Raw genomic sequence first — 24,738 nt, 5'->3', positions numbered from 1 at the left:
TCCTTTCGTCCTTCCTCCCTTCTCTCCTCTCTTCCTTCCATATCATATAAGATAAGGTAAGACAATCATTTATTGATCCCAGGGATAAATTCAGTTGTTGGAACAACACAGACAGGATTTATCTGTTTTACATGAAGCCTGCACTCTTATCTCCAGAACACCAAACACATTACACACTGTACACTTTCACATCATCATTTCATGAGCATGTTTTAAACTGCTCTGTCATGATGGATGTTGTGGGAAACTTTTTTTCCCAGAAGTCTTAGATTTCTCAGAACAAGACTCCAGACGTTTAACCTCCATAATGTTAAAAGCTAATTGATGGTGTTTGTTATTTACGGTCCATGAGACAAACAAACAAATCTCTGATGGACTTTTAATTAGGGCTTCCTCGACAGCGCTTCCTTTTAGAGGCTGAAAGCTCGGCTTTATGCTGACTAACAGAGAGAATAGGCAGACGGTAATTATAGGAAGCAGAAATACATGTTACAGTCCAGTCTGGTAAAAAGCAAGAGGACCAGCTGAGCCGAAATCAATTCAGAATCAATTATTCAAGCTCAGAGACGAGGATTACCAGGAGACACACTCAGACTGAGCTACTGTACACCCAGCTGTCAATCTTTAAGAGGCAGGGATTCCCCGCTCGCTCGGCTGCCGTCACTGAGGTTTCATGATGGTCTAACTGGAACGAGCTGATTGATCCTCGTCAGGCTAACAGCAGAGGATCCCCCACACTGGAAAGTATTTAGTCTTTGTGTGCTGCACAGACGGTGTCCTTAAAGTTGTCTGGAATCATTTGTAGATCGTGGCTAATGGCTCGTGTCAGACCTGCACAGTCCCCCGAGGAATTACCTCTTTATAGTCCCTGGAAACAGGAGAACCGGCTCTACATCCACTCTCACAGCTCTCTCCCACCGTGCATACCTGTCCCAGAATAAACCTCGCCCTCCAGCCTCACGGCGCGTACCCCGAGCTGGATGCCTGGTCTAACATTAGCACATATTTGAGTGAAATGCGCAGAGGCCCTGCAGCCTCTGAGGGTTAAAAAGGGATGCTCATCTCGGATATTTATGAGCAGGATTGTAACGTTCACAATGCCTGCTTTCAGGAGAGGAAGGAGGAGGATGAGGAAGAGCAATGTGCAAATGGCAGATGGTGTGTGCAAACTGTACGTTAATAAGCACTCACAGGGGGTAATTATGAAGAGTGAGCAGAGAGGGATGAGCTCAGGAGGCAGAATTTAGTTGTAAATGTATGACAGTTAGTAATTATAGGGTGTTTCTACATGATCCATCAAACCCTTCAAGATTCATACACTCTAAACCATCAATCAAATACATGTTGATCAGTGTTTATCCAATAAATTCAACTCCTTGACTTGACTTCACTGCAGACTCAACTCACACATCCTTTATGTCACCACAGCAGCTGAACACACATCTTCCTTTTTTTGTAATGTGCCACATTATGTCATTTTTGTAGTTCTTCCCACTTTAAATGTGCCAAATATGTTGCTTTTTCCAAATGAAAAACATCTGAAGCCACAAAACTAAACAAAAAACAAGAGAATCTCTTACATGTCAGTTTCTATTCTTCTGAAAGAGAGAACAAAATGTATCCAGAACTCTCATGGGAGAGACTAAAGGCGTGCATGTTTGCCTTAAAACCAGCTCCATACATTGTCTTCCTCCTGCAAACACTACAGGACAGAGAGGGGACGCAGCTGCTGACACAAGCACAAATCCACTATAAAGACCACAGAGGTGCTGAGATTCACCTGCTGCAGCCTGCTGGCCTGAGTCCAGCTGAGGAAGTAAGGGTGGTGAAGACAGTTGATAAAACTTAGCCAAAAGCATAGACTGTATAAAATACGGACGTAGTATCCGTGACATCACCCATCTATTTCTGAAGCACTGCTTTGAGGCAAATCTTGGGCGGCAGCCATATTGCTTCTGTCGAGCCATTGTGACGTAAAGAGGCGGGCTTTGAGCCTCCTAGCCAACAGCTACAGTGTTCCCACCTGTCAGTCAAGTCAGCTGTGCCTCTCATTGGAAGACTCGTAATCTCAATATCTTCGAAATTACTGCTAAAAAAATTCACCCCTCCCGTACAGTGTGAGCCGATCGAGAAATGATCTATCTACACTCATCTTTTGAACCAGTCTGTAAACATGTTTATTTCTGCTGTAAAGATCGTCTTCTTTGAATTGGTGTGTATGTGGTTTATGGTACTTCTGGAGCCAGCCTCAAGTGGATCCTCCATGAACTGCAGTTTTTAGCACTTTCGCATTGGACTCATATGTTTAGACCAAAGTTTGCCGCTTGGCCAAAAGTAGTCTTGGTTAGCCCGATGTGTCCATAAAACACAGCATCTTAGGTCAAATAGGATGCTAACTTGAAGCAGAGAAACATGGGGGTGTCGGGTGCAACTCAACCAAAAACAAGACTAAAGCATAGTCTGCGTTGTTTATTTTACTCTTAATGAGAGCATCATTTACAAAACAAACATCAGTCTTTATTAAAGCTAGGATTGGTAGTCACGGAAAACTAGCATGAATTTGAATGTAGCATTTCCTCAGGACTCCGTCTTGGGCTCTAAACTTTAACATGATGTCGGTCATAGGGGAGAATTTAGCAAAGTTTCTTCTGTTTTATTGGCTGCAAACTCTGAGCGCTCAGAAAAACTCAGTCGGGCACATGAATCCTGTAAATTGAATGTGTATCTGTAGTAACACGACTGACTCTCCATTGTGATTAGAAACATGAGCCATAGGTCGTCAACAGTGCAGATAATGCAGTGAGGATTTGTGTCAGTTTAAAGGTGACATATCATGCAAAATGGACTTTTTAATGGTTCTCTACCTGAAATATGTTTCCCTGGCATGTCTACAAACCCCCCCAAGAATGAAAAGAATCCATTCTGCCCGTTTTGATTTCTCCACCTTTCTGTAAATGTGTGTGAAACGAGCCGTTTCAGACTTCTGTGTTTTTGTTACATCACAACAATATCCGGTCTGTCACGGAGTCAGAGCTCGGAGCTTGTTCAGCCCATAGACTGTATAAAATACAACTCAACCCCTCCTCCGTTTTTCATTACCTGCACAAATGTGTGCTAACAAGGAGCTTAGGAGGGAGGCATGCTAGTTGTAGGCTGTCTTAATAAACACAAAGGTCGGTTTTACTCCCCACATCTGCAGATTTGAAGATCTAGAGGATGATTTTTATTTGTTATGGAAAAGTGCTAGCGCTAGTTAGCATAGCCACATAGCTACATGTTTGTAGCTGTGTACCAAGACACACGTCTACATACTGACAAATAAAACAACAAGAAACACTAAATCTGTGACCAATCCTTCATAAAAGGTCCTGCTGCCTTTCTGGTAGAGGTCGGTTTTACTCCCCACGTCTGCAGATTTAAAGATCTAGTGGATGATTTTTATTCATCATGGATAAGTGCTAGCGCTAGTTAGCATAGCCACATAGCTACATGTTTGTAGCTGTGTACCAAGACACACGTCCACTTACTGACAAATAAAACAACAAGAAACACTAAATCTGTGACCAATCCTTCAGAAAGGTCCTGCTGCAGGCGCCTCTCCGTCAGGATCAGATTCTGGATCAGATTCAGAGGGTTGAAGTAACGCGATCTCTGAGCAGCCGTGTATATTCAGCCAACATGTAAACATTAGATCAACGTGCTGGAGAGCCGAGGGCACATCCACTTCCTGTGGGGGCGTGGTCAGAGAGAAAACAGAGTGTTCTGAGGAGGACTGAAGAAGAGGGCTTTTCAGGCAGACCAAAATCTGATTTCAAAGTGTTTTTTTGAGCATAAACTTTAAAGACATGTTTTGGGGACCTCTTAGACCAATATATATTGATGAAAAAAGCGTGATATGTCACCTTTAATGATAATAAAGTAACTATCATACGAGTTAAATTTGTGCTTCAGAGAGGAGCAGAGCTGCATGCATTCATTATTAATGTGTTATAAGAAACACTTTCAGGAGCTTTATTTCAGAGTGGAAAACATGTGACCCTGCATTTATAATTAATATCTTAATAATAATCAAACCTGACAAAACGCCCGCAGGCACACAGCTTTATTAACCACACAGACTTATTACCTCTTATTTATCTCCAGAACTCAGCCGAGTCGGGTCCTGAGGCGACCCCCTCACAGCAAGGGGTGCAAAGACTCTTGGCCTGTGAATTCGGGAGGAGGAGGGGGTCCCTTTAATTTGCCTTGTTGACTGTAACACCATGTGACAGAGGTAAACACGGTGTGTCAGCTAATGAGTGCATGTCTGGCCCGGGGTCAGGAGGTGCTCATTACGGTAAGAAAGTAAACTGTGACATGGACTTAAACTTCAGCGTGTGACACTTAGAACATATCTGCAGGTTAACTCATCCACATGTTGTTAAATCTGATTATCTAACTCCTCCAAATAGGGATTGCTGTGGTTTCAAATTGTGCTCACGTTAGTTTAACACCTTTTGACTTCAATGCAAAGTGAAGAAGGTTTGAAACTGCAGAATAATGATGTTATTTAAGATATCTCATAGCCAGTCCAGAGGGAGTGTTTAAGACATGAAGTGAATCTCACACACAGCCAAGAGTGTGTGTGTGTGTGAGTGTGTGTGTGTGTGTAAGTGTGTGTGTGTGTGTGTGTGTGTGTGTGTGTGTGTGTGTGTGTGTGTGTGTGTGTGTGTGTGTGTGTGTGTGTGTGTGTGTGTGTGTGTGTGTGTGTGTGAGTGCCCATGCATTTGTGTGTGAGCCCCTCATCGACAGGAGGAGGCCCGGGCTTTAAGTCTCCACGGCTCCAGTGGAGACAGCGAGTGAAAGATCCAGACAAACACGACTCACTGCCAAGCATCGTTACTTACAACACCCACTCCTCTCTGCAGCACTTTTCCACCGCCCGCTGCCAGACTCTGTCATGATGATATCTGATAAAAACAGCCTCCTTTAAAAACAAAGAGGAATCTCTCCTGCAGAGCAAATGAATTTAATTTGAAGCGAGCTCTCGGGAAGAAAGGCGTTTGGACATTTTCAGCTTGTTTTTAAATATTCGGACAGAATGACTCAAGAGGGGGAATATTTGTGATTAAGTTTATGAGTAAGGATGTGTAATGGTCTGTCAGAGTCTTTACACATGAAGCTTTTTCATGATGTTTTAATGGAGCACTTTTATGACTGCTTTAATGTCATTAATAATCACACTCGCTCTGATACAAGAAGATCTTTCACATGTTCACATCTTGCCTTTCTGTCTGCGGTATAAGAGGTGAATAAAAATGATAGAAAAAAGGAGGAGAAAAGCAGCTTTGCACTTGGGCCAATCTGAAAGATGATCTTTTATCCCTGCAAGTTTCTTCAACCACAAAGTGTCTTTAAGACTCCTGATTTCAAGCCAAACCAGTGCAGAGATAAGAGATCTAGAAGTGAGCACAGCCCTCTCATGATCACCAAGGATTATGTCAGGGATCTAAAAGCAGTGCTTTCTTTGGCTGCACGAAAACCTGAGTTTTCAGTCCCAATAAAGACAAGGCAAACTTCTAAATTCATCACAACAAGTAGGAGAGATTAATTTATGCAAACAAAGATGTTCGCTCTCAGAATGCACACTTTTGAACCATTGAATGGAAATCTGGTTATTGAATGAAGCTTTGCTCTAGTAATCCCTGCAACACCTTTAACCCAGCCTACGCCGGAGGCCCGTGTAGCTCCCGTACCTACGCAGAGGCCTACGCACATAGCTGACGTACACCTCCTCCAAAATGTAACTACGCGTAGAATCGACGCGGACCACAAGCCCTGTGATTGGTCCGCTCGGTGGCATTGTATTTCCCACATTTACAGCACTTCCGGGATCCCGGACATCGTCCGTGTATTTCATCTCCTCCTCTCTATTCTTCATGACATCATGTCTGTATGATAAACAGCAACATGTATCAGCTGTAGATTAACAGAACACGCTCTGAATCTCTGTGGAAAAGGAAACAGAGATCGTAGCGGGACCGGAAGCAGGCGACCAGCTATCAGAGAGACCGCACTGCCCTCAAGTGTTTCGGAGGAGAATTGCTGCACGACACGGACACATCGACGCACAAGTATGTGGTGCTCATGTCCGTGTCAGCTCATGCTGCGTAGGGGAGACGCAGACGTATAAACCAGCCTTTAGTGCTCACCTAGTTAAAATAAAAATGATGCAAAAATCTGGTTGTGATGCTAAACAAAACATGTACTGAGTATTCTCGTGTTGCTAAAGCTAATGCTACTGCCAACAGAGGCCTTGTATGCAACTGCATTGACGTGTAATGGAAAGAGCAATAATCTGGGGGATCAATGCCTGACACTACCCTCAGACATGAAGTCCTGTATTTTAAGAGTCATTTCTCCTCCAGTCTGACCCGAGCTCTCTCAGGTCAGACTGGAGCTTCAGATTCCTGAGCAGGAACACTCGCATCTCCTCGTGCTCCCTCTACCGTGAGTCCATTTTCTCCTCTGGTGTCATGAGGAGGCTCTAATGAATCAGCCTATTGAGCTGAGCAGAACTGTGCACAGGCTCTGCCAAAATGTGTGTCTGTATGTGTGAGAATGAAAGAGAAAGTGTGTGTGTGTTACGGTCCAACTTTCCCAGCCTCCCAGAAACACAAAGCTGTCGTTTGTGGCCTCTCAGCACTACAAAAGCCCCGCAGGCCACCAGAGCTGAGGGAGACTGTGTGTTAATAAGTGTTCATCACTGTGGGCCCGTATGGATATCCAATAAGCTATATGTGTTTGATTATATATGCATCAGAGTGTTATCAGCTGTAGTTCTTTAATCATGTTTTTCACATCTGTAAGCATGTCTTCATATATGTGGTCACAATGTGGCCTAAAACCCTCCATCTGCAGTTCACTGGGATTCTCCCGATGATTACAAGACACATCATGTGGCCCAGAACCAGAGTCAAACACAAACCCGACCACCAAACCATGGCACACAGACAGACGACCATAAAGCTAAAGATATATGACCGCTGAGACAAGACCAGAGCGCTCTCTCTCTCAGATCTTAACACAACTAACATCAGAGGCCAACAAATCATATCAAACCACAAACAGTACATGTGCAACCAGGCCGAGGCAGAAACACATAACCCAACTCCTCCTCTGGACGCTGCTGGGACTGATGAGTCACCGCACAACAGATGTTATTTATCAGGGAAACACCCCGGTGATAATTAAAACACTTTGAAAAGAGAAACGAGTGGAAAGAGCCTCATTGATTAATATCTGTGTTTACCACAAACTTCTGGTGACTGTGTGTCTAACAGTGAGTGTGTGTGTGTGTGTGTGTGTGTGTGTGTGTGTGTGTGTGTGTGTGTGTGTGTGTGTGTGTGTGTGTGTTAAGGTTTGAAGAGAGAGCAGCTCGTAAGTGTGAACTTTCCATAACCCCAAAAAGAAGTAGGAAGGCTGTGTAAAATTTTTTGTAAATCATTTCAACTTTTAAAATAATTAAATAATTAAAAGAAATGCAAATTCAACATTTCAAAAATTGAAACCAAAACATTTTCTCTGACTTCAATTGTCCTTTAAAGTGATTTTGAGCCCATGCAGTGATCTCCACTCCAGAGTCATGTCTGTTATTGGTTGTATTGATTTGGTTTTGGACCTTGACCCTTTTGTCCAGAGATTAGTCCAGACTCTCTGAATCTTTTAATGATGTTATAGAAGAAGCTCCAAGCTCTCTGTCATTTTGACCCTGCCTCTGACGTTGTTGAACTATTTTGGTCATTCTCACAAACCTAATGATATATCATGGCTATGATCGTTTCAAAATAAAAGTCACAATTTGGATTTTAAAAAAAAGCATGACATGAAAGATAATGTTGTGCTCTGACTTGAGCAATGTACTTTCCGTTGCTTAGTGCCACTCAAGTGGCTGCTTGATGCAGCAGCTCTTTCTTTGTTGGTTTTTTTCAACTATTTTTTCATATCTGTTTAGTTCTCTTTGTATTTGGAGCCTGTCATGACTTCTAATGACTCATTTGTTGGCCATAGACACCAAACTGACTACGTTTGCAGTGGTGTTTTTGATGTTTTTGTTCCTGTGTGTGTCCGGAGATCCTGCGTGTATCCATGGTAACATTGTTTACATACCAGATCAGCTGTTAGCATCCGGTAGCATGTTGATGCTAAACTAACTAAACTAAATACTAGGCCCGATGTTCCCTGCAAGCTGAGGAGAAGGAGGCAAGACGTGCTGGTACTGAGGTGCAGTCTAAAAAAGACGACATGGACCTGTCCTTCCACCCACCGTTATGGGGAATGTAAGATCCATCTACGATAAGGTGGACGAGCAAACCCAGCAGCAGAGTAGCATCATGCTAACAGAGCTAACACCAGGCATGAACACCACATTGGAAGGATTTCACCTGCTGGACAGGATACAGGAGAGCAAGACTGAACACACTTGTGAAGAAGGCCAGCTCAGTCCTGGACCCTGTGGAGGTGGTGGCTGACAGGAGGATTATGACAAACCTGTCCTCTCTGGTGGACATTTTTTTTTCTATATATATTCTTGTTAAATTCTTGTACTGTACACCTTTTTTTGCTGCTATAACTCCATGAATTTCCCTGTTGTGGCATGAATAAAGGAGTATCTTATCTTATGTGTGATTTACACACACAAGTAAATTATTAGTGCATTTTAATAGGGATGCACCGATCCATTCCTTGTATCGGATATCAGCTAGATCGGGCTCAAAAAGCTAGATTGGATATCGGTGACAAAGGGCCGGTACATAGTGCCGATCAATATGTCAGATCTATTCATCTCAGTTCTGTGCTTTTATGTGTTTACAACAACCATGTGCGTCTCCTTCGTCATCAGCGCCAGCCGGTCTGTGCATTTTTGCCCAGTGGAGCATGAAGGAGGATAAATCAGAGACTCTGCAGTTTAGCTGCATGCTTCTTTTGCTAACAACTCCGCGGGAAACTTGCAACATGTGCAGCGGTAATGTTTCGACGGATTGCAGTCGCGCTGAAAAATATATTGGAAGCCCAAAGGAAGAAGTTTACGTGAGCTGTAGCCTACTATTAGGAAGCGGACAGGTTGTTTGGATTAATTGTTCTGGGTCCTTGAAATTTCCAGCCTCTGGTTTAGCACTTGGAACCCAGGTACAGTTCACCATCAAGTCAGAAAAGCCTGAAGTTGCCAAATCATGATTCTGTCCTCACATTAAGGAATAGAGATTTTTAAATCAATACCAGGATCGGATCGGCTAGTATTGGTATCTGCAGATACCAAAGCCCAGGTATAGATATCGGTATCAGGAACTAAAAAGTAGGATCGGTGCATCCATACATTTTAATACATTTTGAGCTGGGATTCTCACTACCGCAATGTGTCCACATTTATTTCAATGGATCTTTGGTTGCATTCTAGTTTAAATAAACTCAACATTTTCCACTAAAACAAAATGCATATTGTTTATTATGTCTTTTAGTAAAGTAAAACATGATGCATAATGCAGTTTAATTTTCAAATTGCATTATTTTTGTGGAGAAGCACAGTTTGAGGATGTAGTTATCATATCATCATATATTGCTGACCTGTTAGATTAACATAATTAGTTGGGAGATCTTCCTCCAGGTGTTTTTTTTTTGTTTTGGTGTGTTGTTGTCCCTCTACCAACTCTTTTTGGAACATGTTGATGGCATCAAATTGAAACTTTGAGTTTCCCAACCCCGACTCGGTCTCAGCAGATGTGTGTCTAACATGAGTCTGGTCCTGCTGGAGGTTTCTGCCTGTTAAAGGAAGTTTGTCCTTGCCACTGTAACTTGCTAAATGCTGCAAAGTGCTCTGCTCATGGTGGATTAAGATGAGATCAGACTGAGTCCTGTCTGTAAGATGGGACTGGATCTGATCCTGTCTTGATGTTGGGTCTTTGTTAATAATATAACAGAGTACGGTCTAGACCTGCTCTGTTTGGAAAGAGTCTGAGGAGAACATGTGTTGGGATTTGGTGCTTTATAAATAAAGATTGAAGACTAATTTCTGTCTCACAACTATGAGGTCTTTCTTAATGATATTTGGTATCATCATTAACACACTAGAATGAATACTTCTGACCTCTGGTACGAGTCTAACAAGAATAAAGTTGCAAGCAGCTTCCAGGCCTTTGGGCCAGGCTGAACATGATTATTTTATCCTAGTCAGATGGGCTCAGCCTGCTTTGATTTACACCAAAGACTCTGTGTAAAAGTCCAACAACTTCTTCTCTTTTATTGCTTCCACTCTCTATTAAATCCATCACTTTGGCCAGAAGCTCTCAGTCTTTCTTTCATTCTGTATCGCTGCCTGTGCCCACCAACATCTGTGAAGACGTGTTTAATTCAAAACATCCTTTGTCCTGCAGATGCTCAGAGTATTCTCTCAGCTAAAGTCAGCTTAGCATGTGTGGGCTGACTCATCTTTGAAGATAAGAGTTGAGGATATTGTACCGTACGCCTCATTGTTCTGGGTGAATTAAAAACCATCAGTTTTTCACTTTAGTGCAAGAAATGCTAGGAGTGAGTAATGGCAAGATATATTGCAATATTCTACACAGTTAACAAAGAAACAAATAGAGATGGTGTACAGTCATGGCCGAAAGTTTTGAGAATGACACAACTATTGATTTTCACAAAGTCTGCTGTTTCAGTTTTTATAATGGCAATTTGCATATACTCCAGAATGTTATGAGGAGTGATCAGCTCAACTGCAATTAATTGCAAAGTCCCTCTTTGCCTTGAAAATGAACTTTATCACCAAAAACACATTTCCACTGCATTTCAGCCCTGCCACAAAAGGACCAGCTAACATCATTTCAATGACACACAGGTGTCACACACATTAACACAGGTGTGGGTGTTGATGAGGACAAGGCTGGCGATCAATCTGTCATGATTGAGTGACTGGACACTTTAAAAGGAAGATGGTGCATGACACCATTGTTCCTCATCTGTTAGCCATGGTTACCTGCAAGGAAACACGTGCAGCCATCATTGCATTGCACAAAAAGGGCCTAACAGGGAAGTTTATAGCAGCGAGTAAGATTGCACCTCAGTCAACCGTCTGTCGAATTATCAAGAACTTCAAGGAGAGAGGTTCAATTGTTGCCAAACAGGCTCCAGGGCGCCCAAGAAAGTCCAGCAAGCGCCAGGACCGTCTCCTGAAGGTGTTACAGCTGCGGGATCGGGCCACCACCAGTGCAGAGCTTGCTCAGGAATGGCAGCAGGCAGGTGTGAGTGCATCTGCACGCACAGTGAGGCGAAGACTTTTGGAGGAAGGCCTGGTGTCAAGGAGGGCAGCAAAGAAGCCACTTCTCTCCAGTAAAAACATCAGGGACAGACTGATATTCTGCAGAAGGTACAGGGACTGGACTGCTGAGGACTGGGGTAAAGTCATTTTCTCTGATGAATCCCCTTTCCGATTGTTTGGGGCATCTGGAGGAAGGCTTGTTCAGATAAGACGAGGTGAGCGCTACCATCGGTCCTGTCTCTTGCCAACAGTGAAGCATCCTGAGACCATTCATGTGTGGGGTTGCTTTTCGGTCAAGGGAGTGGGCTCTCTCACAATCTTGCCTAAAAACACAGCCATGAATAAAGAATGGTACCAGAACGTCCTCCGAGAGCAACTTCTCCCAACCATCCAAGGGCAGTTTGGTGATGAAGAATGCCTTTTCCAGCATGATGGAGCACCTTGCCATAAAGCAAAAGTCATAACAAAATGGCTCGGGGAACAAAACATTAAGATTTTGGGCCCTTGGCCAGGAAACTCCCCAGATCTTAATCCCATTGAGAACTTGTGGTCAATCCTCAAGAGGCAGGTGGACAATCAAAAACCTACAAATTCTGACAAACTCCAAGCATTGATTATGCAAGAATGGACTGCCATCAGTCAGGATTTGGTCCAGAAGTTGATTGACAGCATGCCAGGGAGAATTGCAGAGGTCTTGAAAAAGAAGGGTCAACACTGCAAATATTGACTTATTGCATGAATTCTGTGTAATTCTCAATAAAAGCTTTTGATACTTATGAAATGCTTCTAATTGTATTTCATTATACCATAGAAACATCTGACAAAAACACCTAAAAACCCTGAAACAGCAGACTTTGTGAAAATGTAATATTTGTGTCATTCTCAAAACTTTTGGCCATGACTGTATATGTACATCACACAATATTACTCAATACTGAAAGGACAAATTAAGTCAAAACTATTTGATTGAAAACAACGTTTCCACTTTATTGTTTTTGAAATACTGAAGTCATATTGAAGTACTAACTCGGCTACAATATGAATTTTTCTTTTTACAAAAAATCGATATTAAGAGTTAAAATATCGATATTATATTGGAGGTCAAAGTATCGTGATATATTGTCATATCGATATTTTTTCACACCTCTAAGAAATGCATGATAAAAGTTTTAATTTTGAAAGTCTTATTATTGTTTATTGTGCTGAGAGGTGAACACTGCTATCTAAACAAACTTTACTTTCTTATTAAACACATGTCGCAGTGATTGCCACTGTGAAAAGCTAGAGATTCTTCCAGATTAGTACGTTTCAAAAACCTCTCTCTCATACATGCACTCCTGAAACTTTATAGAAGTTTTCAGAAGTTTTCAGAAGCCCCAAAGTTTCATGTTCAGTCTTTCATTTAGACTAAAAACTGGTTTATACTTCTGCATCGACCCTACCGCCAACACGGACATGAGCACTACAGACTTATACTCAGGTCGCCTGTTTCCGGCCCTGCTACATTTTCTGTGGACTTTTTACAGCGATTCTAAGCTTATTATGTTAATTCAGAGCTGATACATGTTGCTGTTTATCACACAGCAATGATTACAAGAGAGAAAAGAGAGGGGATATAGGAGGAGATGAAATGCGTGGGCGATTAACAACATTTTGGAGGAGGTGCACGTCGACTATGGATGTTGGCTTCTGCACCGTCAAAGAGCAATGCGGATACAGCGTAGGTTTGATTTGACACAGAAGTATAAACTAGGCTTTAGGGGTGATGGGCAGAAGGGAGTTTCATAAACCAGGAAGTGACTCTAAAATCATGGAGCCAAAACCTGTGTGACAGTCTTTGAATTTGTTTGAATGTATCAGATGGATGTGCAGACATCTTCGCTGATCTCCTCTTGAAAGTGATTCTCCTTCTTCAACCACAAATGTTTTTATTCAAGTCTTTTTACATCGACTTTTAAGTTTTGTACTATGTGGGTAGTTTTTGTATTCTCCTGGGATGGAGACCTGAAGGTTTGAAAAGCTGACTTTCACTAGATGTCCGCATGTTTGAGTCACCTGAAGCAACAATGGAGATGGAGTTGTAGGAATATGTTTTTCAGCCTCGATCAAACAGCAGCCCATAAAAGACATTACAGCCAGGTGCATGACCTCGCACATGGAGAAGCAGCACAGAGTGGACTCCATGCTGAGACTTTCCTGAAGTCAGAGGATGAGGAGACTTTAAACGAGGGCAAAGGGAGACACTGACGTCTCATTATGCTCTGCTGAGTAGAGGATAGATTGTCTTACTGAAAGAAATAAAAAAAGACATCAGAGAGAGAGAGAGAGAGAGAGGGAAGCAGGAGGGTAACAGATGACACACAGCCACAGACAGAGAGCATAAAGTCCAGAGAAATGCACGGAGAGAAACAAAAGTGAAGACAAAGTCAAGGAAAGGAAAAAGTCAACTGAAGGAAAGACACAGAGACAAAACGACAAGTGGAAAGTTTTGACCTTAGCTTTCCGACTCTTGTAAATGGTTTAGCAGTCATGTGGTTTTATATCTTTTCTCTTCCTTTGTATTCTTGGTTGGAGCTTAAATTGTCTTTTCAGTGTTCCCTCTTCTGCTAACACCCTCTAAACCTCAGGAATGCCTGATCCCTTCATTTTTATACCTCTTCTTGTATCTTTGTTCACTGGTTACACAAACTTTGATAACCCGTTTTTCATTCTCTCATGAGTCAGTTAAGAAGAAGAAGAGGAATGGCTTGATTGTAAGATAAGAAAAAGAACATGTCTCCTTAGATATATTACTGGGGACTTCTTTGAGCGATATTTAAGATCAACAATGGATGACATGATGATTGGTAATGTGTTGACAAACCCATAAATTAGCAATCACCCTGCAATAATGGATTATTTCAGTATCTTTAGTTTAACGGTCCATAAATAGACTTGTTCAAAGCAGACATGGAGGCTAACAGAGACAAAACTCACCAACAAATCTACAGTGAATCACATCAAAGCCAAAGAGACACATGATTCTGTCAGGGACCAAAAACAGAGCTTAAAGGAGAATTAACACGAGGCTAAAAGTCACCAGCTGGACACAAACTGGACATAAAATAATAGCTGATGGTACAGCATGCCTGCAAACTGTATGTTAAGGCATTAAAGGACTCAAGCTAATTTGTGGTCAATCTAGAAACCGGTAAAGCGGCAGGCCAAGAAACAAGGTACCTGTTTGTCAGCAAAGCCTTGACCCTTATTATGCAAACTTCTGCATAGCTCTTATCCTAGATACCAACTAAATGTTGGATTTGTCACAGAATTAAAGACCCATACAGGTTACATGGATACAAAAATGAATAAAAGGCTGTAAACATGTTTATTTCTGATATAATTGGCGTTGTAGTTTGGTCCCTGATGGGATTTCTTTGGCTTCTGCAGCCAGCCTTCAGCAGGCATTCAAGGAACTGTAGGTTATTTGCACCTCTGCAGTGGCTCTGACAAACAAAAACAAGGTGAAAAATGCTGCGTGGCTGCATCTTAATCATCCAACTCATTTATAACACTATAAAGAAATAATTCAATGGAAAAATACTGACTTGGTTCCCAACAATTTGATAATTTATCGTGAACTATATCCAAGATGGTGGCTCCGATGGATGCAGCTGCCCCTCTGGCTTGCGCGGCTTGGCTTATTTAGTTCTCTGTTTTAATATAATTTGCAATATTAAAGTGCCACAGCCGTATGCATGACATATGTAAGTCTTTCTTCATGTAAGTCGTTGGTGTTTACTGTTGTGTTTGTTTGTTTGTTTGCTGTTAGTTTGCATGACTCTCCTCCTGGCACCTTGTCTCTGGGAAAACAGATAAATGACATTAAAAGTGGAGTTGATCTTAAAATTACCAAATGTTATTATTTCTGGATAATAACACAATAAGGACATGATGCCTAATTGCATTAAATGGTGTGAGCTCTGTAATCAGTGCGTGATGAATTAAATCACAGAGGACACTGTGAAACTCATTACAGGCTGTAACATCATCAGTTCTGTTAATCCACTTTCTATTGTGGTGTAATTTATAAATGGAGCGTTGGGAGCTTAGACAGATGGCTAAGCTCTTGTTTGCACTCAAAATAGCAAAAATATACAAATCACAGATCTGTGAACGCTGTGGCAGAGTGAGACGATAATTTACTGAATAATCATGTGGAGAGAATTATGATGTTTTCCTGCAACAAGATCAGATTAAGTCAGAACATCTGAACACACTCACTCATCTTTTCAAGATGGGTTTCCAATACAAACAAATGCAGATATGAAATATAAAAACAGAAGGTCTCTGAGTCTGAGTCTGCACTAGTCTTGATGAAATGTACCCATGCATGTGGATTGCAAATTTCCAATCATGCCGTATGCCACACCATCCAGCATAGTGATCTAAATATAAACCACAGTGTTACCAGCATGCTGCTGCAGTTATCAGAGACACACACTAAGAGTCTTCAGCACTAAAGCTCCAGCATCTATAGACCAGCGCCTTGCTCGGTCTGCGTCTGTACCCTGTGAGGTATCTGACACATTATGAGACACGTCAGCAGGAAGAGCTGCTTTGTTTTTTTTCCATCTGACCCAAGGGCCCTGAACCTGGGAGATACTCCAAACTGGGACAAAAAGGAAGAGAGAGATGCTCCGACAGAGAGAGACAGACAGAGAGAGAGAGAGAGAGAGAGAGAGAGAGAGAGAGAGAGAGAGAGAGAGAGAGTAGGAGGGTAAGATAAGACTGGGACAGTGAGACTGAGACACAGGAGAGGTAGAGAGACACAGGAGTGATTGAGAGGTGGACTGTCTAAATATATTTCTGTCCCAGTTTAAAGAGTATCATCTACTGACGCAGTTACAGCTCCAGAAGCAGAACACAGGTTACAATTATTTCACCTGCCAGCTAAGGATGAATCCACCTCCTGATCCAAACGTTGAAGAACTGACTTTAAAAATCAATCCTCTCTGTTTCTGCTCCTCGAGAAGTTAGCTTAAAGACATTTCCTCTTCATATCCTCATGCTTGCTCTTTCTGTGAGCTGACACATCTCAGAATTCAACAAAAGTGAGTGCCAGACGGTTCTGACAATCTCCAACAATGAGTCACCTGATGCATGCTGGGAAAAAGGCAATTATCTGACATGACCAAATGAGCGAGCCAGAATATGACAGGGATTAAGGATTGTTGAATTAATCCTCTGTCAGTTCTTCTGACCACAGCTGAGTGAAAGAGGAATAAACGTATAGAAAAATAGAAGAGCCCGTCAATAACTGCTCTGTAGGAAAGCTTCCTCACAGTTAAACGTCTCCTGAGACGCAGCTTTAGAGCTCACTGCTGACCAAAGCTGTGTCATTAACTCCAGACTTTCCAAAGAGGGCTCACCAACACTCTCCATTTACCTTCTGCGTCCTTGAGAAAACCAAAGAGGAGGGCGGAGGCATTTTGGGCCACGGACCAAAACTTCACTCAACACTGCACTCCGGACTGTTTTTCCACTTTTATTTCCCATCAATTGTGAGCGTTATGGTGTAAAATAACACTCCAAACAGAGCCGTGCTGTTGATGCAGTCAACAGGTGTGCAGGAGCTGAAACGCTGCGTGTTTATGTAGATATTCTTACCTCTCAGGAGACTGCTTGAGTTAACAACGTCTGGCCAACTAGAACAGAAACAGACACAAACACGTTATTACTTTCTGCATCAGAGTCTTCAGAGAGCAGCTGAAACATATTATCTGTCTGAGGCAGAGACATCCACATCAATCAGCAGGAGACACCTTTCTTAGCTTCAATGTTATTTACACATTGTGTGTTTTTTGAAGTCTGTAATGGCAGAGTACTAAAAGGAATGAGAGGAATACAACCTGAAATTAAAGAAAGAGGGCTCCCACAAAGTCTACTTTATACCTCCAATTCAAAAACCTTTCCATAAACTTAGAAACCCTGCATGCTTTGTAATCTCAGCACATTTAAAGAACTTAAAAGATCTAATTCTAGACAAGGTATTAGATGTTAGCAGAAACCTACAATCTTCTCCTTGATCCATCAGGTAACACCATGAACATGATGAACATGATGATGATAGAGGCACTGGCAGTGTCCTCTGATGCTGCCAAAGATGTATCACCAAGTATACTCGCCAATGCACCGAGCTAATACTAGATTGTATTGGCTTCATAGAATATTCAAAGCTTCATCCAAAAGGCAACTAGACTTGGTTGAAGACTTTGAAGACATTTTCCCTCTCATCTTAGGATTCATCGGGTCAAAGTGAAGACAGACCTTTCTCTTTGGATCAAACTTAGAACATTTTTGGGAGCTACTAAGTTATGATATTGGATTGGTGCATTTAATTGTCTTCATTGAGAGCTTGAACTCCTTTAAACTTGAGTTATTGATTGAACAAATCAATGACTGGACGAGCCAGAACTTTCTTCAGTTAAACAAAGAAAACACTGAAATGATTGTTTTTGGAGCGAAGGAAGAAAGGTTAAAGGTTTCTGCTCAGCTCCAATCTGCAATGATGAAATGTTCAAACCAAGCCAGAAACCTTGGTGTAGTCTTAGACTCAGACCTTCATTTCAGCAGCCACATTAAGACAATTACAAAGTCAGCCTACTATCACCTTAAGAATATATCAAGGATTAAAGGACTTATGTCTCAGCAGGATGCAGAAAAACTCCTCCATGCATTTATCTTTAGCAGATTGGACTACTGTAACGGGGTCTTTACAGGACTCCCTAAAAAGTCCACCAGAGGACTGCAGCTCATACAGAATGCTGCTGCTCGAGTCCTAACAAGGACCAGAAAAGTAGACCACATCACTCAAGTTCTTAGAACTCTACACTGACTTCCTGTCTGTCAGAGAATAGACTTTAAAATCCTGCTGATGGTTTATAAAGCACTGAATGGTTTAGGCCCAAAATACATTGCTGATCTGCTGCTACTGTATGAACCATCTGGACCTCTGAGTCTGCTTTCAGTCCCAAGAGTCAGAACGAAACATGGTGAAGCAGCGTTTAGTCATTATGCTCAACATATCTGGAACACACTCCCTGAAAGCTGCAGGTCTGCTCCAACTCTCACCTCTTTAAATCAAAGATTAAGACTTTTTTATTTGACACTGCCTTCCTATCTTAGCTCATTTTAACTCACTTTAAATTAAAATTTTAATGTAATTTTTAATATATTTGTAATTGTCCTTTTCTTTTCTGTTTTATTATATTTGTCATTTTAATTGTGTTCTTTTATGCCTGTCTGAATGTCTCCAATGTTTTTAATGTTTTAATGTAAAGCACATTGAGTTGCCCTCGTGTTTGAAATGTGCTCTACAAATAAAGCTGCCTTGCCTTGCCTTGCCTTATGGTCTGAAAGGTAGCTGTTGGATGTAGGCAAATCAATTTCACTATCCTTGTATGTGTGAAATCAAGAACATTGAACCTTATGATACACAATTTTAAAGACAAATGTACAGATTTGAACAATGCTGATACCAACAACTGCCGTTTGGGATACTTGGTGTACTTGGTGTATCAGATTTGGAAAAAGTAGCATATCTAATAAACTGCTTCTGAAGCTGCGATGCTTAATGGAGGTGAGATGGAAAGGTGCATTTAAAAGGCTTCTTCACTTCGTCCAATTAAAAGGTACTACATCAATAAAGAACTTCAACCAGGTCCAGATAGATTGAACTTGATGGGGAACCTATAAAATCAAGCTCCTTCAGATGAATCACGTGACTAGTGAAGGATGATGTGAAGTGAAAGGGTGGTTATAAAATGGAAATAGTGGTGGTGTTGTGTATTGCACCCCCAAAACAAGAGCCATCATTGAAACCTTGCACAAGTTTCAGCCTCTGCCTGAGTGTCTCCACAGGGTGCAACACCTCTGGCCTGTGGGTTCACATTGAATCATGTTTTAGACACTTAGACCACACGTTGTTTATCTCTACCTTCAAACTAGACACTCCATTGCTTATTAATACACCTTCTTCCAACAAAGCAACTTCTTCCCTAAAGCATTGGACCGCTCTTCCTTCTCTCTGGATGAGCTCAGTCACTGCACATCTTGTTTACTCTGTTAAGTGCTCTCTTTACAGTTTAATCCTCGATGTGTGTGTTCTCTGTCTCAGCAGTTTCTCGTACGTAGAGTGGGTTGAACGTGGGTTATATCTTTGTACTGTACGGGCGGCTACATCAAGCTGCAGGGGACCTGAGGGACTCGGTCTGCCCTTGATAGTCCAATGTCATCTGCACAAACACCAACTGTGTCAACACGAGGGGGCACGGCTCAACACCGGGGAACACAGGAGCTATTGATGGCATGTGAGGTGTGTTATTACTGAGCGTGCTGCGCCTGCATTCCAGTTAGAATCAGAATTGGCAACTGGGAATTTCTGCTTTGTTGGAAAATAATACCTCAAACAATATTCAACATCTCTGTTTGAAGGAATCTGGGAACAATGTGTTGAGAGGGAAATCTGCTGAACACTGATGGATTACGTGATTGAGCTTGTTTGAATCCACAGGACTGAAATGAGCTGATTTGGCAAACAAACAGAGGTAGAATATTTCACAAGTTTGTGTTGATAAATGTGTAACTGTGGGCACAAAGAGTGAAAGTAGAGGTTGCTTTTGGGAGACGTCCAAGACACCTTCAATGTGAAAAGTCCCAGATGTTGTGGAAACACTCTTCTGTCCAGGTTTTCTGGATGAGAAGTGAATCGACACCACCTGCTGAATCTGTGAAAGACGTTTTCATGGACGGGGAGGCGGAAAAATGACTCTTCTCGAGAGCAGAATGACAATGAGAAGTGTGAGAAGTGTGAGAAGCTGGACCCTCTCTGGCAGTAAGTCTGCATTGTTTTATGGCTTAGTTTGTCTCGCCATAGAAAAGCATTAAGAGTCCAGCAGATCACTCAGCCTGGTAGGGAATGCCTGGCACTCAAATCCAGAGATTAATTTCAGTGCCAACTCGCTTTTATTGGACCACAGATTCCACTCAGATCACAGCGTGGTTATTTCAGCCTCAGTCTGTTTAGACCCAGTTTCTTGTAACTCAATATCCAGAGTGCGCCCAGATCGAGTTGAGATGGCATCAGCATCAGAGTCTCGGTTTCAGAGGTGTGTCGACTGACCACTTGTAGGGCAGCAGTGACTAAAGAGGCAGAGCAGCTCGTCCAGCTTTTGCAAACCCTCACACAAGTTGTGTTTAGCCTCAGTCTGATGTTTTTATCAGACTCAAGTTTCACTCTACAAATGTCCATGATACCTTTTCTTGCCTTTTCTTGTTTCTTGCGGTCAACCTTTGGGACTGACCAGTAACTTCCACTGTGCATGCTTGGAGCTGATAGGTTTCACTCTAGTGGATGCTTGTGCTTCCACTTGCTCCGTCCTGACTCCGGCAATCTGAAACCCTTCACAGCAGAAACATGCTTTGTCCCTGGATAGCAATCATTGATCAGTACCTAAAGTACAGCTACGCCCAAAGACAAATAATGCTTCTTTTCCCATTTAAACTAAGTTTTCATTCAGTGGTTTCATGCTAACGTAGGTGGCATTTCTACTCTAGTTAAGACGAAGCCGCCGGTGTCAGGCGATGCACTGAATTGTTGTGGTCTCATCCTGGAGAAAGTCTTGCAGGACATTGAATCAACACTTTGAAGGAAGATGCTAATGACAAAGCGGAATCAAAATGCCTTAAATGCTAAACTTAAACGCAAGAAGACGGATCCTAAAAGCCATGGCAGAGATGGCCGGGTGTTTCAGTTTAAAGAGCGACCATGTTAACTGGAGACTTTCAGCCGGATGCATCCCTCACAAACATCTTTAGATGATCATTAAATTTCTGATGAGGATATCTTAACACTTCAATAAAACAAGGATGAATTCCTTACAAACAGCTGTTGTAAACTCCACAAACACTGACACCTTCAGCTGAAGGTCTCCAGTTTACAGGGTCACTCTTCAGACTGGAACACTGGGAGCTGACAGAGACGCATTCACACTATCAGGCTCAGAGAAGACCAGTGTTCAGGAGTTATTAAACCAAGTGAATCACAGGTGTGTGTGTGATGTTATTGCGGACGGGGGTTTCTTAATGAATCAGATATGTTCAGCATTGCAGCCGCCCCCAAAGTTCCTGGATTTCCTCAAAAGGTCCTTAGTTCCTGGGGAAAGTACCTGCAGTTCAAAAACACCTTTTCATTGTTTCAAGTATCACTTTCAAGTAGGGGTGGTAAACCGGTATCATTGCCGTCACCGGTATAATATGTTGCCACAAAATGGATTTTGCAATACCGTAGTTACCGCGGTAAAGCATTGTTTTCACATCATTTGGGCCAAGTAGTTGTATGTGGGAGATTTACTTCAAAGTAAACACGCATACACTTTTAAGACCGGTGACACCGGTGACACCGAGTCACTGACGTCGCTTACTAGAGGAAGTAAACATTTAACGGCGTGCAGAAAGCGACACAGCGAGCCAAAACACCACTGATCTGTGGTCCGTCCAGCCGCACCACCGAGCCACATATCAGCCTCACAATGTTGATAATGACTGGACTCTGAGCAGCACATGCCTACTAACATATTTTTCCCCGACGAGCACACAGGTGAAATAATTGCTCCGAACCTGGCTCTGATTCATTCATTCCTCAGCCTCTCTTTTTCCTTCTCTCTGCCACACACACACACACACACACACACACACACACACACACACACACACACACACACACACACACACACACACACACACACACACACACACACACACACACACCCACACACACACACACACACACACACACACACACACACACTAGACTCCCGCCTCTATTGTCCCTCACCCAATCACAAGCCTGCTATCCTGGTCAACACATTCACTGACATCACGTAAAACTGAACATCAACTAATTAACTAACATCATAACTAATTAATAACTAACCCTAGCAAACACCAAACAACCAATCCGTTACAATACAGAGCTGAACAGTTCCCAAATGACTTCTCTGTGTCAGGTGACATGCTTTTAGCAAATTCTGCCAACATACTGTTGAATGGAAACATAAAAATAAGTGTGATGACCACTTGTCCTCCAAAAGCCATGTGAAAAACAGAGTGTTGCATCAATAAATGTAAGGATTTCATTAACAGACATGTTATTCACTGACACAAAAAGCACACACTATATGGTGTAAAATAAGTGTAAAGGGTAAAAAAACAGAATTCTAAAAAATGTAATAACGGAATTTGGAGAAAATCAAACGGATTTCATCGGGCCCTATGGTGTGCATGATGATGGACAGCGGTGCAAACATGGCTCAACAGGCTACCCTGTTTTGGACACAGGCTGCACATCGCTATAGGTAAGTGTCTATGGTCAAACCTCAAAGCCTAATGTGTGATACAACCTAATTAATAAGGCTAACAGGTAAATAGGCAAAGGCAAGTCCTTGAAGATATATTTTATATTAGATAAAGGTACTGAACATTCTTTAACAAAAGTAGTGGCATCAAAATAAACATTTTGAAGCAACATAATAAATAAAGATATCATAGTATTCTTCAGTTAAGCTATAAGATTTAATTAGTGATGCATTATTGCTTTGTATCTGGTAAATACAGGGGTCATTTTGGAACTACTTTAAGTGGTGAATTTAATTACTCAACCTTTAATGATTATACACCATAGTTTTATTACTCAATTTGTTAAGTCTGCCTTGGCCTGGTTCTTCCACCTGCTAGGATGTGTACAAGGCAAGGCAACTTTATTTGTATAGTGCATTTCATACACGAGGGCAACTCAATGTGCTTTCCATTTAAACATTAAAAGCATTGGAAACATTCAGACAGGCATAAAAGAACACAATTAAACTGCGTACACTTACAACACAGAACAAACAGAGCCAGAATCCTGTTTTGTAAAGACTACCCCATTTCATGTTGGAAAACTGGGATATAATACTGTTATCATGATATGAAGGAAAAATACTGTGATATACATTTTAGGTCATATCGCCCACAACTACTTTCAAGCCACATGGATGATCCTCTGCCCAATCCATGCTTTTCAGTTTAACTAAAGAACTACAGGAAAACACATCAGTGGCTCTGTCATTTAGATTCTCATTAAGATTAATAACCCATATCAACAGGTCAGCATCAACATGAATGAATTCTCTGTCATTAACTGAGCCGGGCGCTGCACCACACACACTAATTATTCTGTCCTCTGGTGAGATGCAGAGAGACACGCAAAACCAGCACAGTTACATAACAGCCATTCTGCTGACCGCCATGGTGGCCTCAGTGATTTGGTGGATGTGACAGCCCAGTCTCACAGCATGGCCCCCTTCAGTCTCATTATATAAAATCCAGACTAACTCAAACATGTTTTTTTAACCCTTAATTTCTGCATATTTTGTTGGGTGATGTCACGTATTTCAGAGAGAGAGAGCACCTTTAAGCCTTCAAGGAATGGCTGAAAGCCTTAACCCTGAGAACCACTCCATTCAAATAAAGTCCAGGGATGAGATGTGAGTCAGCGTTGCTTTGTGTCTCGTTAGTTTTGCTACAGTTACACAACAACCCAAAATCTCATTACTCTGATTCTGTCAGGCTGGTTCAGAGGGATGGTGTGAGAGCATTAGTGTCCAGTTTGTTCAGCCTGTCACTCAGTGATGGCATGGTGGATGGAGACTTAATTAGAGGTATGAGGGGATGACAGGGGATCCTGTCACTGTGTTTCTGCTGATTTAGGAAACCTGTCACTGCATGGGATGAAGAGGCAGGAATGGGAAAGGTAAAGATACTGAAGCTGAGGTTACATCAGAGCAGAGATTGAATTCAGAAATGAGAGCCAGAACCATTTAGCTGAGCCCAAAGCGAAGTGAGCATGTGTCAGGATTCATCCTCACATCATCAGGGAGGATAACAGATGGAAGATATGACAGTCTGTCAGGACTGAGCTCATTCAGATGTTTTTCTTAATGTTGTTCAAGTATGAAAATTAACCCACTTATCAAAGCGATTCAACCTGGACATGAAAACATCCACCATGAGAGGTTAATGAAGAATAGCTGCACACAGGTGAGGACACAGCATGCCTCATTCTCCTTAAAATACTTCCATTATGGTTTCATGAATTTATTGCTAGAACACCATCATATAAAAGTGGAACATGTGAATAAAACCATCCTTCAAGTTATTAAGTGTAAATGTAAGAAAATGTTGATTTCTTAATTTGCTGATCAGGATCTTCTTTAGTTCTTAAAAGTGTGAGCAAATTGGGTCTAATATGCTGAAAATAAAAACTGGTAGCTTCAGTTTTTTAGCTGTTATGATTATATCCCTGCTGTCCATTCTGAAGGCCTCTGTTTTTCCTATTTAGTTTATTCAGGGCTGCAACTGACGAC

At 41.9% G+C, this 24,738-nt stretch overlaps 1 protein-coding gene across 3 annotated transcripts in view; it reads right to left on the bottom strand.

Moving 5' to 3' along the window:
• Nucleotides 1-24,738, bottom strand: part of add3a (adducin 3 (gamma) a) — a 150,682-nt gene that overhangs the window by 99,075 nt on the left and 26,869 nt on the right. For all 3 annotated transcript variants that reach the window (XM_034688004.1, XM_034688008.1, XM_034688007.1), the window contains exon 2: nt 16,943-16,980. The gene's annotated coding sequence lies outside the window, so the exon portion shown is untranslated. The remainder of the gene's footprint in view (nt 1-16,942; nt 16,981-24,738) is intronic.

The sequence above is a fragment of the Notolabrus celidotus genome, chromosome 7, assembly GCF_009762535.1.
Source record: "Notolabrus celidotus isolate fNotCel1 chromosome 7, fNotCel1.pri, whole genome shotgun sequence".
Lineage (NCBI taxonomy): Eukaryota > Metazoa > Chordata > Actinopteri > Labriformes > Labridae > Notolabrus > Notolabrus celidotus.
The sequence above is the reverse complement of the archived record's forward strand: the minus strand, read 5'-3'. Positions and strand labels throughout refer to the sequence as shown.